The following is an 11,718-nucleotide window of genomic DNA, read 5'->3' as shown; positions in this document are numbered from 1 at the left end:
TATTAAGCTTATTGAGGCAGTATGCAGGAGCTATCTGTGGTCGGGAGAAATAAAGATCACTTGGAGGGCTTTGATTGCATGGGATAAAGTTTGTATGCCTAAAGGAGCAGGTGGAATCAACATGAAAATCTGAAGTTGTGGAATAAAGCAGCCTTATGCAAATTACTATGGGCATTGAGTCAAAGGAAGGATAAGTTGTGGATTACATGGGTGAATACATACTATATAAAACATAATAACTGACTATCTATGGAGGCCCCAAAGCAAGCCACATGGACGGTGAGGAAGATATTCAGTATGCGGAAACACTGGCAAAAGTTGGAAGTACAACCTAAAGTAATTGGGGAAGGAAGATTCCAGATTAGTATCGCCTACAAACAATTAAGAGGTATGCTTACAAACATATCTTGGATCGGTGAGGACATATTACAACAGTGGGGCATGAATATTGCTGCCACATGTGCACTATGTGATGAATGTCCTGAAATGTTACAACACATAATTTTCGAGTGCGCGTACTCTCATGGAACATGGACGACAATATTAAGTTTGATGAAATGGAAAAGAAGTATCTTCAGTTGGGACTTGGAGAGGAGTTGGGTTCTAAAGGGTACTAAAGGCAGCTTTTGCAGATGTGTTTATGAACTCTGGGGGTTGATGAAACAACAGAGTTTTCAACAATAGGAGCACAGGAAAGGAGAAGTTGGTGCATAGCATTAAAACTACAGAGATCATAAGAAACTCTTTGATATGCTTGCTAGTGTGAATGTATCTTACTTCAACAAAAATAACTTTGAGCAGCAATAAATAGACACATCAATAAAGAGTGTTTATAGTCTTTACTGGCATTAGTTAACGGCAATTGGATCCTATGTTACTAAAGCCTTTATGGACATATACAAAGAGTGATAACTGCTGCTAAAAATACAAATTTAGCGACAATTGTTAATTAATTGCCACTAAAACACATTTTTAACGTAGCGTTAGTGAGGAGGTAGATAGATTTTTGCATTAGATGAACATTTAAAGGAATATGCTCTGGATCTGTATTTGCTTACTTGGTGATTAATAAAATGTAACAATTAATTGCAAAAAACAAGATTTGTATCAATATTTGAATAGTACTTTTGATAAACTAAAATTTTATATATAAAATTTGACGTCTTGAGCTTCACGAAATTTTTATAAACTAATTTTTTGAATATGTATTTCAAAAACAAGACTCAACTAGTTACATGCATTTCCTCAAGTTGTTTGACTCGCAAAAAATAATAATCAAGTTTTAACTGACTTGAAACCATTTTTAACAGATCTTAAAGAATGCCTTACCCCATCCTTACATCTTCCCTTTAGGATAAATTAGAACCCTTACCTAGAATTGCATAAATTTAAGCATAGCTTAATTAAAATTAATTTAGCATCACTTAGCAAAATAGGTGTCCTAATTAGCCTTTTAAAAAATAATTAGGTTGCGACTTCTTAAGTTAATTATTTAGGAATCATTAATATGTCATATACTATTTGAGGTGAGATAGAATGTGGTATGACATCAATTAGTAGATTTTACACAAATCTCATAGTGTTAGGAATTAATAACATCCCAACCACACTCTTTTCAAATTATAAAAATTAGTGGAATTGTTTTTAACGGATCTTTAAGGATGTCTTACCCCATCCTTACCCCTTCCCTTTAGGATAAATTAGAAACCTTACCTAGAATTCCATAAGATTAAGCAGACCTTAATTTTAAATTAATACAACGTCACTTAGGAAAATACATGTCCTTATTAGCCTTTAAAAAATAATTAGGTCGAGACTATTAAGTTAATTATTTCAGAATCATTTATATGTCATATACTATTTGACGCGAGCTAAAATGTGGTATAACATCAATTACTAGATTTTATACAAATCTCATAGTGTTAAGAACTAATTATATCCCAACTCCACTCTTTTACATATTATGAAAATTAATGGAATCCGGATATATTTCAAAATGTCGCGATACATCGTGTCCCGATTTTAGATACATCCCTAAACACCCTTATACATAGCATCTTGATTTTGAATATATATCACTCAACATGTCGATACATAGCATACATCCCAACACATCACCTTAAGTTATGTATTTGACCGACACATTGCATTGTATTTTACCGACACATTGCATAAAGTGATGTATCCTACTAATACATTGCGTTAGACAACATTAATTCGATACATCACGTAAATAACATTTACATGTCACTTTGCATGTGGTTCATAAAAAATTGCCAGTAATTTTTTTAAAAAAGAAAAATAAATTGTAGAACGCCTGTTTTGATAGGAAAATGATTAAATATGCAAAATCCAATTACTTTTCTATTTATTCAGAGCACTTTAATGAAAATATATGTAAAAGCAAAACTCTAACAAATTAGAATAGTCAGATTATCTTTTAATGAACTTTTAATACAAACATGAATTAATTTAACATCTTAAAATTTTAATAATTTATACACATGTGATAATTTTTTTCATTGATTTTTTTTTTATCTTTTTAATGAAATTTTTAAATTTTTATACAATAATGCTACTGAATGAAGCAAATTGAACTTTGGAGATATTTTTAAAAGAAAAAAGAGAGTCCTTGCTCTCCTAGAAGGTATACAAAGCTCCAACTCTTTTCCCTATAGCCCCTTCTTACAAGATCGGGACTCTAACCTTAGGAAAGACTACAATGATATTCTCAAACTTAAAGAGGACTGCTGAAAACTTAGGTCTCACATTAACTGGCTTAAGAATGGAGACGCCAATACCAAATATTTTCATCTTTCCGTAGTAAATCGTCGTAGAAGAAATCAAGGTCGGAGCTCCTGTGATAATGCCATACTAGTCCCAGAGCTTCTCAACAAGCTTAACCAGACTAAAAGTAAAAAAATGTGTGATAATGCTCAAAATCGACCTCGAAAAAGCTTTTGACCAGCTGGAATGGTCTTTCATTTACTGAGCTTTGATCCATTTTAAATTCCCTCCAAAGATTAGCAAACTCATCATGAATGGTATTACAACCTCTAGCATCACTGTCATGGTTAACGATAACCGAACACCCTTCTTCTCTCCCTCAAGAGGGATAAGGCAAGGCGACCCCATGTCTCCCTATATTTTTATCATCTGTATGGAACTCCTCTCCGCCTGTATCCATCATCAGGTGGATTTTCTCTGATGGGACATGATCCAACTCTCTACACATGGACCCTTCTTCTCCCACCTATTCTTTGTCGATGACCTAACCCTCATCACTAAAGGAACCGCTAAATCCATTCACACAATTTCCAAATGTATGTATGACTTCTGTACGCTTTCTAGCCAAAAAATCAATAGCACAAAGTCAAATACTCTTTTCTCTCCTTACTGTGACACTCACTCTAAAGACCTTGTCCAACATCTCCTAGGTATACCACCCTCATCTCTGGTCAGGAATTACCTTGGCTTCCCTATCCTCAACCATAAGCCTAAAACGAAGGACTTCCAGTACATCATCAATAATATGAGAAAAAAACTCGCTAGTTGGAAAAAAAATTTCATGACCTTTGCTGGTCGCGTCACCCTTGCAAACTACCCTTGACGTTATTCTAGCGTATTCTATGTAATATTTTCTACTCCCTAAAAAAATCTGCAACACCATAGACATAATTCAGAGGGATTTCATTTGGAGATCCACTAGACATAAATGTAAACTTCATTATGTTGTGTGGGAAAAATCACTACTACCAAAGATAGCGGTGGCTTGGGCCTGCAATGTGCAGCAACTAAGAATAAAACCCTCCTCACAAACCTCGCGTGGCGACTGATATCTAGCAAAAATTCCCCGTGGGCAAAAGCCCTTACCCATAGATACGATCTTAGAATTTCTACCACTTCCCAATCCTTCATCTTGAAGAACATTCTCCATGAAAGGGATCTCTGATCTAGTGGTACTGCTTGGTCCCCGAAATTGGGTCAATCCATTAACTTTTGGCATCATCACTCGATTGATAGAAATCCGCCCCTTAGAAATATTCTTCACTGTCTCCTCAAGAAAGGCGAAGAACATCTCAAGCTTTCTACTCTTTGGAATGGCTCAACCTGGGACTTGTCAAAACTCTTCTTCGATATCCCTCCGGACATCCTCGCTGAGGCCTCCAAAATAAGACTCAGCAATATGGTTGGAGTAGCTAATATCCCCTATTGGTTGTACACCACTTCTGGTGTTTTCTCTACCAGTTCAGTGCGTCCATCACAACCTTTCCCTTAGATGTACATAATCTCTTGCCCATAGATGTTGAAACAGACTCTACTGATCTCCTTGAATATTTAGAATAACCCAACTCACTTTACTCTCCTCTTATCATGTCTTGCAGGTTAACGTTGAGGAAGTTGGGGAATCCAGTGGTCCGCCATAACTTTGACAAGGAAATCAAGCAGCAATTTTTTTTTTGTAAGATAGGTTCTCAGCTAACATCTACCCCTCAATCTTATGTTCTACTCACTCCTCCTGAAGCTGTGGATAATTACCTCAAAGCAGACAAAGAAGGTGTTATATCTAGTAAACAACTACTTAGGTCCTCTTGTAATAAGTTAGCTTGTTTCAGGAACTTATCTGTAATCACTAGTACAATCAGTGATCATGTACTGTTCTAACTATATATAATATATAATATATATCCTTTTCTACCAAAATAAATATTTATAATTCATTCGATCTCCTAGAAGTTGATATAGATAAAGTAGTTAAGCCATATAAGAAAATAGAAAAAATTGTGTATAATAGCAAACTATTAATTCAAATTAAATATTATAAATATAGTTTGATTTAATTGTATTCCACAACAAACCGTTGTTATTTTCGTCTCATGGTGGAATTTTGCTCGCCACTCTCGTGTTGCGCTGCTTGTCTCGCTTTTATACAAAACAAATGTATAATATGTGTTTGTGTTTATATAAAGCGAGAGAAAATTGTACATATACATATATTTTTGTTTCCCTGTCTCTCCTCTCCCACATTTCGCTCTCCACTCTCCAGATCTCGCTCGCCACTCTCACTTTATACAAATAAGATCTTTCCCTACCCAATTTTCTTTTGTCTTTCTCTCTTTCTCGCTTTATACAAAACATATTATACAATTGATTTATTTTGTATAAGTATGTCGAAATAGATAATACAATTGCTTCTTTTGCATATATGCATAGCGAATAGCCATAGCTTTCATTTGTATATGTATAGCGAAATATACATATTTATGTTTGCTATATAGCGCAATTATGCAAACTATAGGTATAACATATAAATATAATATTTGTATTTGCTATATGTGAAAGTTACTCTAAAAAATATGACTACATTTTTAAAGTGGGTTAGTAATTTATAATGGAAAAAAATAATGATATATTATTAGTGAAATATTGAATATAGATATATAATATTGTCTCCATTTTCTTATATGTCACCTTTTTAAATTGCACTTGCATTAAGAAATTAAGTAACTTTACCCTTCTACCCTTATTTAATGTTTTATTAAGTCAACTTTTCAATAAACAATGAAAATTCTAGATTTCAAAAATTAAAATGCATTTGGATGACTATTTAAACTTTTGAGTTTATTTTCAAAAATCAGGTTTTATAGAATAGTGAATGAAGAGGCTACCAATGTATGAAGTACTCCAATGAATATTAATTACTTATTAGTTTTTCTAAGTTAGTCAAAGTATATATTTTCAAGACTAATTAACTACTCTGTTAAACATATAACAGGAAGAATATGATAATTTATACATTAATTTTATAAAATGACATAATTATAGTCCAACTATTTATAAAGAACGGAGAGAGTAGTTGTTAATCATAAAAGCATGAAGTATTCTTTTTTGTAGTGACTGATATTTTGATGTTGAAAGTGACGATCGGCAATGAAAAATATGAATTTTAACATATAATTCGTTTTCTTCTTTACTGATACACCACAAGTTAAAAAAGTTTAAAAGCAAATTTGACTTAATTAAATTTCAAAGTGAATATTGAACCATGAAAGTCAAATTATAACACATGAATTTTCTAGAAGAATTTATCACTTTTAAATTTTGTTTTTTTCTTTCTTTGTCCTTTTGCCCCAACAATTAATTTTTTCATTGAATTTCCTTCACCCCCAACCAACTCTTAACATCTTTATAATGTGGGAGTCATGAAGCAAAATGAAAACACAATAATATCCAATGACTTCAATTTTCTTACAAGTTCTTGCACTACTTGTAGTGCTATACATTTTTCAAGTATTACATAATAAATTCATGAAAAAGAAGAAAAAAATCCCTCCAGGCCCAAAAGGGCTTCCAATTATAGGAAATCTCCATATGATTGACAAAAATGTCCACCAAGATCTATATAAAATAGCCAAAAGATATGGTCCCATAATGAGCATGAGATTTGGTCTAGTTCCTATAATTGTTGCTTCATCTCCTCATGCTGCTGAACAATTCTTGAAAAAACATGATCTTATTTTTGCGAGTCGACCAAATAATAGAGTTGCTCAATTTGCCGCATACAATCAAAGAAACTTGACGTTTGCAAAATATGGACCTTATTGGAGAAATATGCGAAAATTGTGTACGTAAGAATTTCTTAGTACTCTCAAGATCAATTCATTTCAATCCATGAGAAAGAAAGAAGTTAGAAATTTTGTGACTTCTGCAGGGAGTTGTTCGTCATATAAAAGAATTGGCAAATTTTTTTGATGAATTTCCGGAGAGAGTTATTGAACAACATTTTCAAGATTCCAAAAAGGAGAAAAAAACTAAGGATATTGTTGATACTATGATGGATATCATGAATTCTGGCAAAGGTGAGTTCGAGTTTGATCGTTACCATATCAAAGCTATTTTAATGGTAATATCTTGAAAGTTAATTTTAGTTGAGTTTAACTAATATTTTGTTGATGGTATAAGAAGATTTTCATTAATTAGCAAGGTATCTTTATTTGTTAAAGTAAATAATTTGTCATATTTTAAGATCACAAATTCCAATTTTTTTAAAAATATAGTTTTGGGTTATTTGTTGATACTTTGGTAACTTGATAGTGTAAAAGTCCATTTACTACATGGTATATTCACTTACGTGTAAAAAGAACTTCATTCACAACTTATAAGGAGTCTAGTAACAAAATTGTGCTAGAAACCTCCTAAGTCTAATTGGGTAAAAATAATTGATAATGTACTTAGTATTAGTTTAGCATGACTAAAAAGAACTCTCTATGCAGGACATGCTAATGGCTTCAATGGATACCTCAGCAACATCAATTAATTGGATTTTCTCTGAAATTATAAGGCACCCAAAAGTAATGAAAAATTTACAAAAGGAGTTGGAACAAGTTGTTGGCATAAATAGAATGGTAGAAGAATCAGACTTAGGAAAAATTAGAGTATTTTGAAATGGCCATAAAAGAATGTTTTAGGCTTCATCCCATCGGACCACTTTTGATTCCTCATGAATCCATTGAAGATTGCACAATTGATGGATTTGATATACCTAAAGGTTCAAGACTTCTAGTAAATACTTGGGCAATTGGAAGAGATCCAGAAGTTTGGTCTAAACCCGAGTTTATACTAGAAAGATTTATTGGTAGCAACATTGATCTTCTTGGACGTGATTTTCAACTTTTACCGTTTGGCTCTGGAAGAAGAAGTTGTCCTGAATTACAATTAGGACTCACAATTGTTCGTCTTGTGCTAGCACAACTGGTTCATTGTTTTGATTGGGAGCTACCAAATGGTATGAAGCCAAATGATTTAGACATGACCGAGAAATTCGGTTTAGTTATGTATAGAGCTCAATATGTAAGGGTCATTCCTACTTATCGACTGAATGTATACTAGGTATATCAAATAGATAAGTTTAATTGAGCTGAATTAATCTAGATCCACCCAAAATTACTAAGGGTGAGTAGATTGAATAAGATTCAAATGGCTAAACTTTGGGTTATAAAGGACTTGGTGTTGTGTCTTGTGTGAGAGCATGTGTGATTCAATGTTTACACATGTTATACGATATTTATACTTTTTTATAAACACAAACATTCAGTAAGAAGGTGTATAAACAATGTTTAATGTTTTAATTTTTTATTAAAAACACTATTGCACTCTCCACCATGATTTATCAAAATTGAAATAATTGATAAAACCGTAAATTGGAATCTTTTAAGGTTGTTATGGAGAATATTTAGATGTTGATTTGGTTAGGGAAGATGAGCTATGTTATTTGGAGCCTAGAGTAGGCAGGAGTATGCACACTGCAACGAAAGGGACATGACATTTCAGGTTAGTGATCACGTTCAATCGAAGGTTTCACTTATGAAAAGATTCATGAGTTGTTAGAAGGGTAAGCCGAGGGTGGCAAATGAGTCATTTGAATCGGATTTGGATGGATTGTATATGGATTGAGTTAAAATGAATTGAATCACAATCTACCCATATAAAATATGGGTAAATATGGATTTGATCCAATATGGTTTGGGTAAAATAGTCGTAAACCACTTTAATCTCTTAAAGCCAAAAAATATTCAATCAAAACTTAATATCTCGAACCTATACAATCTCACCCTACCCCCACAACCCCACTCATGTACCCCCACCCCCACCACCTCCCCCAACCCAATTTCTTTTTAAAAAAGATTCTTCTGATTTTTTTTTTAAAAAATGTGCAACCTCTACACCCATCCCCATTATTGATTACATTAGATTTTTTAATACCACGTTCAGTTTTAGGGGTATATTCCACATAAATATTTTGCTTATTGATTGAGTTTATAGGGATTTAATTCCTTTGTTGCTTCTAAAATTGTTTTCTTAATAAATAATTTATGTCTTGGTTTAAAAACATAACTCTTTATGTGGTTTGAGATTATTACTCAAAATCTTTCTCTAAAAAAAGATGTTACTGAATTGCTCAAAACTCTTTTGGAAATCTCAGCTTAATCCTCTTTTAAATGTGAAAACATTTACTCTTGGAAATTCTTCGTTTCCATATATCACTTAAGGAAAATTTACTCGGCTTTATTCTTTCTCGGCTCAAGTTCTCAATTCTTAAAACAAGTTTAAAAAAAGTTGTAAAAGACTTTTCAAAATAGAGTTCATGCCAAATGATGGACGTGAACGACTCAAATCAAAGTTTTCAACAACCATACAAATAACTCGATACTCAAAACCCAACAATTAAGAACTCAAAAACTTCAATAATAATACTCATTTTAAGAATTCTCAACTCATAACATTCATGCGGAATTATGAGCTTGAAAACTCAATTCAAGGACTCAAGACTTAGAACTCGAATATACTACTCCTCTGAAAGGTACTCAATTTATGAAGTTTATGAGGAATTTATGGACATGAAAGACTCGACTCGAGGGTCAACATAACAATATGGAACTCATGTATCCGAGTTCTCTCATTCTTATACTTACTTCCTCAAAACTTAGCTCAAATCAATAATTGATCTCACAGGATTCACAGTTGAACTCAAATATTTTCTAGGACTCTACTCTTAACTCTCTCTTGCATGTGAAGTATGGATTCAAGAGTTATGGTTCATGATATGAAGGATCTATTTAATAGAGTAGACTCATGAATAAATTCTCCTCTTCATGCTCACTTGTTTGATTCTTCAAATAAGTTATTAGAAATTATAAGAACTCCTCAAAAGATTCAAAAGGACTCTCTTGAAAAGTTGTTATAAATTCTCAGGACTTCACTCTTACTCTACCTTGAATTTGAATTATCAATTCAAGGTTATGAATAATTTATAGGTGTTTATAATTAGTGTAGAATCAAAGGGGAGTAAAGGTACCCTTTGAAAGAACTCAAACAGACGAAACGATGAAGAACGGGTTTGCACAGACGACCCTAGCGCACTGAGTGGCGTGGGGAACCAGCCCCTAAACTTCAGAGAATAATTATTGGCGTATTGACTGGCGTGGCGCGCCATTCACCCTTGTCGTGATGGTTGTGCGTTGCCCCAGGCACCGCCCAGAAAACCCGACGACCTACTTTGCTTGTTTTCTCACCCTAACTCGCCTAGAATCGAACATTTTCTTTCTCGATCACTTGAATTTGATTACTTAACATAAGTACACTCTAATTTACTCAAAACAACACTCAAATCACTAAATTTAATCTCATGAATTAACAAAACCGCAACAAAACAAGATTCAGAATGGAACTTCAAGAACACTTTGCGAGAACTTAAATCTTTCTATCTTTATGGACGAATTCAGATATGAAAAATCATGTATGACGTGTGGATGAAAGAATCCAACACTATAGAAGCTCACATACCTCTTAGGGATCAAACCCACGGCAAAAATCTTCAACAAAACTCAAGAACCTCGACGAACGCCTTGATCCCCTTATCTTTTCTCTTATTTAATCCTCAACTAAAATCCTAGGCATACATTAGGATTATAAAACTGAACCTTATAGGATTAGACTTTTAAAACCTTACTAAAATAAATTAAATCTGATTGGGTAATGAAAAGACCAAAATGCCCTTTACAATTTGGATTTAACTTTTCTTATTTGGACAACCTGATTTAAAAATGACATATCTCACTCATCCTATGTAACAACCCTCTTAGTCATTTTAGAATTCCAACTATTATTTTTATAATAACCTTTTTAGTAGATTTTATAAATAATTTATATAACTTGTAACAATGAGGGACATGATTTTAGATTTAATAAAAGATTATTTTATTGCTAAAAAAATAATTAAAAAAAAAGAAATAGAAAAAAAAATAGAAAAGTAATTAATTAAATAAATGAATAAAATAATTTAAAAAAAGGGGGCAAAATGCCCTAATCTTACAAAAGCCTGTGACGGCTATATGAGAAAAAAAAAAAAAAGAACGATGTGAAAAAAGAACAGAGAAGAAAAGAAAAGAAAGGGAGAAAAGAAAAGGGAAAAGGAGGAGAAAAATCAATATTTTCATCTCAAGGCGTCAAGGTAATTATTTTCATCCTTTCTATTAAGTTTTTATGTAATTAGAAGTAGATTTTTAGATTAAAACGTGTATAATTTACACTAATATGTGAAACTTAGGAACTTAATTATAAATTTGCGTGAGTTTTTTTGGTTTAGTCTAGACACGTGCAATATGTGTGTTGTTAACTTCGAAACCTTATAGTGTTTAATTATTTGAATAGACTGAATTTTATTTGGAAGTGCAACAAAGGAGGAAGGCTAAAGTTTCGAAGTGATTGTTCGATAAATTGAGGCAAGTGGATTTCTAAACTCTTGTTAAGTGTATGAAATGCGTGTATTTCCTTGTGATATATGTTTGGGAGTAACGGGATTGGTGATGGGTTGACTTGTCCACATTGATTAATTCTAATGATGAAATAAAAGGGATAACAAAAGGCGATGTGATTAATTACTTATGTGTGATGTGTTGAGAAAAGTTTGATGGCTTGTTGAATCATTGTTGATGTGATTTCATGTTTGTGTGGTTGTGAACTGTGCAATGTTATGAAAATGGTCATCTCCTCATTATTTGTGTGAACATGTCATTGCATTATTCTGAGACATGGTTATGAAAGTGTTATGTGCATTGAGAAAGAATGATAACTTAAAGAGGATGTACCATTTCGAGGGACGTATCGCGCGCCGCGATGGATACTATATTTCGAGGGACGTATCGCGCGCCGCGATGG

At 32.9% G+C, this 11,718-nt stretch overlaps 1 pseudogene; it reads left to right on the top strand.

Moving 5' to 3' along the window:
* The first annotated feature begins 530 nt into the window (after positions 1-530).
* Positions 531-7,998, top strand: LOC107013216 (annotated as a pseudogene).
* Positions 7,999-11,718: the final 3,720 nt, after the last annotated feature.

This window comes from Solanum pennellii, chromosome 3 (assembly GCF_001406875.1).
Source record: "Solanum pennellii chromosome 3, SPENNV200".
Lineage (NCBI taxonomy): Eukaryota > Viridiplantae > Streptophyta > Magnoliopsida > Solanales > Solanaceae > Solanum > Solanum pennellii.
Note: the sequence above shows the minus strand (reverse complement) of the source record. Positions and strands in the feature narration are given on the sequence as shown.